The sequence below is a fragment of the Equus quagga genome, unplaced genomic scaffold, assembly GCF_021613505.1.
Source record: "Equus quagga isolate Etosha38 unplaced genomic scaffold, UCLA_HA_Equagga_1.0 199955_RagTag, whole genome shotgun sequence".
NCBI lineage: Eukaryota > Metazoa > Chordata > Mammalia > Perissodactyla > Equidae > Equus > Equus quagga.
The window spans coordinates 118-5617 of record NW_025798401.1 but is presented as its reverse complement, the minus strand read 5'-3'; the positions used below and the strand labels follow the sequence as shown (position 1 = coordinate 5617).

The 5500-nt window shown below is 36.9% G+C and overlaps 1 long non-coding RNA gene across 1 annotated transcript; it reads right to left on the bottom strand.

The window, feature by feature from the left end:
- Positions 1–36: 36 nt before the first annotated feature.
- Positions 37–4272, bottom strand: LOC124233373 (uncharacterized). Its single transcript, XR_006887043.1, has 3 exons — positions 4191–4272; positions 775–914; positions 37–594 (listed from the first exon to the last, which is right to left on the bottom strand). It is a non-coding gene; the product is annotated as an uncharacterized LOC124233373 (long non-coding RNA).
- Between the last annotated feature and the right edge of the window lie 1228 nt (positions 4273–5500).

Below are 5500 nucleotides of genomic sequence, written 5' to 3'. Positions count from 1 at the left end.
ACATCTATGTGAATGGGTTCTTCCTGGTTATTTCCTAACTTTGAGAAAGTCTATAAACAAAATCAGAAATTCTCTTCCAATACAAGTTAGTAATCAAACTTCTCTAATTGAGAATGCATAAAAATAAATACCTACATTTTATATAATACAGTTACACCACAATGAGATATGGAGGTAACTGAATGTATTTTGAAAAACTCAGTGCTATATAAGCACAAAGTACTCATGTTATGAATAAAAATTAGTCCATAAAATTTTCCATATGGACCTGTGTGTGCGCATGCATGTGTGCTTATTTTGTTACATGGTAATAAACCTTTCTCCAAAATCTTTATTTTGGGGAGGGGCAGGGATTGAAAGAAGGGAAATTCTACTAAATGGTAAAGCTATCAGTAATTAAAAATACTACTTTATCTTCAAAAATAATACTAAGCCTCTACCAACACTTAAAATCCATAAAACAAATGATTTTGCCCATTTAAAATTCTAGAAATTTTTGTTTCTTTAATGAGTAACACTGTAGCTGTTCCATATTTCAAAACAATGAATACTCCATGAGGTGCTCTATGAAAGGATATACCAATGAAATACAATCTGGAAAAAAAATATAATGCAGCTAATTAAAACATGCTCCTTTCAAATACACTAAGAAGAACCAAGGTTAAAGTAGTCTTTTCTTTTGTCCTTTACCTCTGCTTCAACAAAATTAATATATCCCCAAGGAAAATTTTTCATTACATTCCTGTCAAAATATTAAGAAAGAAGTAAACTTACTCGCATCTGCTTGGCTTCCCACACTGATGTATCTATCACTGCCAGGAAGCACGGTAGTAAGTTGTCTCCTCCTGCTGAGGGGTCTTGGCATTCTTCGCAGTGAGGAAAGCCACTGCCAACTCCAAGTTTCCATTGCTATCCTTCAAAGATCAAGAACAGAACATCAAATATTTTGGAATAACTCTGTACATTCTCACATGATTTATGTAAGCTTTTCCATAACAACTAATTCTCAAAGCAAAAATCATTTTCAGATTCAAAATCATTCTGTGTGATTCTGATTTTATAGTATAAATTCATCATAAACAAAGAACACCATATCAATGGTAATTCCTTTCTCTATTAATTAAAACTACTAATATAACGTAAAAATCAACTCTATAACTAATTTCTCAGTTTTCCATTACTTTCATATCTGCTTAACAAAAGCCAATCGCAAACTTGTACTTCTAAACAAATGAACAAACTAAAACATGTTTTCTGGAACTTGCCATACACAAGGATGAAAAATGAATATTTAAAACAGTGCTTCTGCAAATAAGAAAAAAAAAAGGTATTCCCTTTAAAATGGGTGCTGAACACATACCTAAAGGCAAACTTAACAAGGAAATGTCAAAGACTTATAGGAAGAAAATAGCAAAATGTTCTGAAGCTTGACAGTATGGAGAAACACAAAGAACTCCTAGACAGAAATACTCAATACTGTCAAGATAACAATCCTGCCCAAATTAAATATAAATTTTATGTAGTTCTCATCAAAAGCATACCTGGACAAAATTCTAAAGTTAATTTAGAAGGAAGTAGCTGCTAAAAAACTAAGAATTTTTGAAACAGTAAAATAATAAGAGACCTGCCCAGTTATATCTCTATATTTTCTGTCCAGTTAACAATAAATATAACACTAGCTCTATGACAGCTAGTTGAAACAACATTAGGAAATCCAGGTATTAATAATGAAGTTATCTCTGTGACACAAGGCCAGAACACATTAAGATTGTGTAGGCCTTAAGAATTTTAGGATACGAGAGGAGTGTAATAGGAAGCCAGTCGAGGGTTCTGCCTAGAAATGACCTGGTATGACTTACATTTTAAAAGGATCATTCTGGCTGTGTGTTGAGACTATAGGAGAGAAAGGGCAGAGAGTCTATTATTTGCTATCACATTAAATGTAGGGGGTTATAGAAGGAGAAAGATTAGAATGATTCCAAGATTTGAGGAGTGAACAACTAGAAGAATGAAGTCCCCAACCCACCTCGACTCCAACTCTAGGAGCTGCTGAAGAGATAAAGTAAGAGTACAGTTGGAAAAGCACCACTGCTTTCACCTTTGTTATCTGTCACAACCACTGTAAGATTCTCAAATGACTCATCCAAAATACAGGTATAACATATCCCATAGTTAGATAAGTAAACTATAGTAAAACAACTTGCAATAACAATGGCTAAGATTTACCGAGCAGTAATATGTGCCAAAACATGTGCCAAGTACTCTTCACAGACTACCTCATATAATAATTAGCTGACTACAACAGGGACTTACACAACGTGAAGGTCACTTACTTTGTGAAGCTAAAAATAGATGCTCAAAATAAATAAAAGTGCTGAAGTCAATCAACAACATGTGGTTCCCAAAAGTAGACTCCATATCAGTATTTTACTGAGAGACTCAACTCATTAATAAACCTCTTACAAATTTATACCGGGCAACAGTTAAGGTTTAAGTACACTGTTTTCACTTCCAGCTACTGATAACTGAAATGAAAGTTAAAAAAAAAAACTAAGGTCACACAGCTTACCTCAAAGGAAATGTGGACAGGAATTAATTTGATTAATTCTTTACATTTATTTAATTAAACATATTCTACATGTTTCCCAAGTCAAGAAAAAGAAAAGTGCCCTGACAAGGTACCGAGTGTAGTGTCACACTCACTGACACAGAATGGAAAAAGTACATTCTGAAAATAGACATGATTTAGTCATATTTATCAGAATAAAGAAAGGACTAGTGGGGCCGGTCGAGTGGTTGAGTTCGCGTGCTCCACTTTGGCAGCCCAGGGTTTTGCTGGTTCGGATCCTGGGCGCAGACATGGCACCGCTCATAAAGCCATGCTGAGGCAACATCCCACATGCCACAACTAGATGGACCCACAACTAAAAATACACAACTATGCACCGGGGGGTTTGGGGGAAAAAAGGAAAAAGAAAACTTTAAAAAAAAAAAAAAAGAAAGGACTGGCAATCATCTAAACATCATCATATAAACTGACATACGACACTTTTGTTTCCTCCCTAAATTCTTACAATGGCTTCATAAACCCTGCATTAATGCTCTAAACAGTACTGCTTCATCACTGTCCTGATGAGGCCAAAACGAAGCAAAGCCTCTAGTGAAAGCAGAAATTAAGTGTGGTGCTCTGGGATCAGGCCACTTGGTTTCTATTTCAAACTCCTCCACATACTAGCTGTGTGATCTTGATCAAGACACTTTAACCTCTGTTTCCTTATCTTTTAAAAAGGGATGAAAATAATACCCCATGGAGTTATTAGGAATAGCACCTAGTACTGTAAGTGCTTACTAAGTGCTTGTTGTTATCACTACTATTATGAGGATTATGATTACACTCACCTAAAAGATAAATTGCTTCCAGACACAAATGAAGAACTTTTGTGTCAACATCAAAAATTACATAATTTTGTCTCATGGAGCAAATTCCAAAGGATTGAAGCTGTGTGTATGCCTACAGTGGCAAAAAGGCTCTCACTGCTAGCCTTTGTAGCTATATATATATATATATATATAGTTCTTGAACATCTTTCACTCGCTTGATCTTTGCCATGTGCATACCCATGTGATTTAACTCATGTGAGTGCCTCTGTGTGGAAATGAGGGTACTTCATAAGATACAACAAAATGATGCATCTTATCTGTTGCATATACTCAAAAGTTTGATGTTGAATGTTCTTAAGGTAAATTACTTGAATGTTAGCCAGTTTCTATTTCTCCTTCTTGGAAGGAAAAAATGTGAGCTTTTGACTCTCTATTAATTTTCTATTTCTCCCTCCTCCTCCTCTCTCTACTCTCCCGCACCCTCTGCCCCTATTTAAACTCTAAAATCATGGTTCTTGAGTAAAACCAGCCATTAGCATTTGGATTCACATCCCCCTATTTTGCACGAAAAGTGTTTCCTATGGAGAGAAGTCATCTGTCACTCCAAGGTATCTTGGAACATTATGTTGCTGAAAGCTAACATGCTCAAATTGCAGTATATGTTAGCTAAGGCTCTTACTTTATACAAGTTCTTTCCTATATCTCTACTACTACCACACAGTATAACTAAAAAAACTCAACTTTCAAATATGGCAGGCAGTAGAGATGAGGGTGTAACACAACTGTAGGTCATAAAACAGAGGCCATACCTTCAAAGCTTGCTGTAGTATCTGGGCATCGTTGATCCCAGTAATTTCTCTCAGCTGATTCAAAAATGTCTGCTGGTGCTAGAAGAGAGGAAAAACCCAAATCATTACACTCTGAAATCTGAAAATATACAAGGACAAGAAAATAAATGACCTTGGGCAAACAAACAGAAAACAAAATAAACTAGAGTAAAAAAGAAAAACAAAAACAGGGGCAGGCCTGGTGGCACAGCAGTTCAGTTCCTACACTCTGCTTTGGCGGCCCGGGGTTTACTGGCTTGGATCCCCTGTGCAGACATAGCACTACTTGTCAAGCCATGCTGTGGTAGGCGTCCCGCATATAAAGTGGAGGAAGATGGGCACAGATGTTAGCTCAGGGCCAGTCTTCCTCAGCAAAAAGAGGATTGGGAGCAGATGTCAGCTCAGGGCTAATCTTCTTCAAAAAGAAAAAACAAACAAACAAACTTGAGAGAGACTGAACAAATTTCATTCTTTTAGGAAGAAGGAACCATGCTGTGGGGAGCCCTTATTCCATTTTCATGTTTCCAAAAGGGAACTTCTACATTACTTCCCAAGAAGAAGTCTTACTGAATTAACAATTTCTGGTCCATTCTTCACCACCTCATTTATGCCACCCAACAAGAAAAGGAGTGGTTAGCATGAGGCTAAGCCTGAGAAACTAAGGAAACAAGTATCCATTGGGTTACTTTAACTAGGGCATGGGACCAGTGATGGAGATCGAGGCAGCTCTGGTAATCTCTCCCTGTCCCTATGGACAGCCAGCATCCAGGCCCCTGGGATATGTGAAAAAGACACGTTTTTGGCAGGCCATGCACTAGGTGAGTATATTATATCACTGGCATCCTACGATCTGTCTGAGGAAAAAGAGGACCATCTCATCCTCCCATCCGTCATAAAAGATCCTAAACAGAATTGATCATTTGCCCCCTTTTGCTTCAGATCTGTTTACAGTCTACTGGTCTATGTACCATATAATCTATTACACTCTATTGGGGGGATAGCATCCCACTACCAAACCCTTCCCTGAACTTCCCTAATTAAGAACCACGTTCCTCCCTACATCTCTGTATTTCTCAAAACAAATTCCCAAAAACTGTAAGACAGCACCACGACATAATGCAAGCTCAAGGGATATGATCTGGAAGACAAGTCGTCACTAGAATGAAAGGATCTGCAGAAATCTTTCTTGAAAATGTTTTACAGTCATCTCAGTAAGAATTTTATGGGGTGAAAGTTTAATGAGAAACAGTATAGTTACACAGTTTCAAATTCTTCCTACAAATTATAAAGGG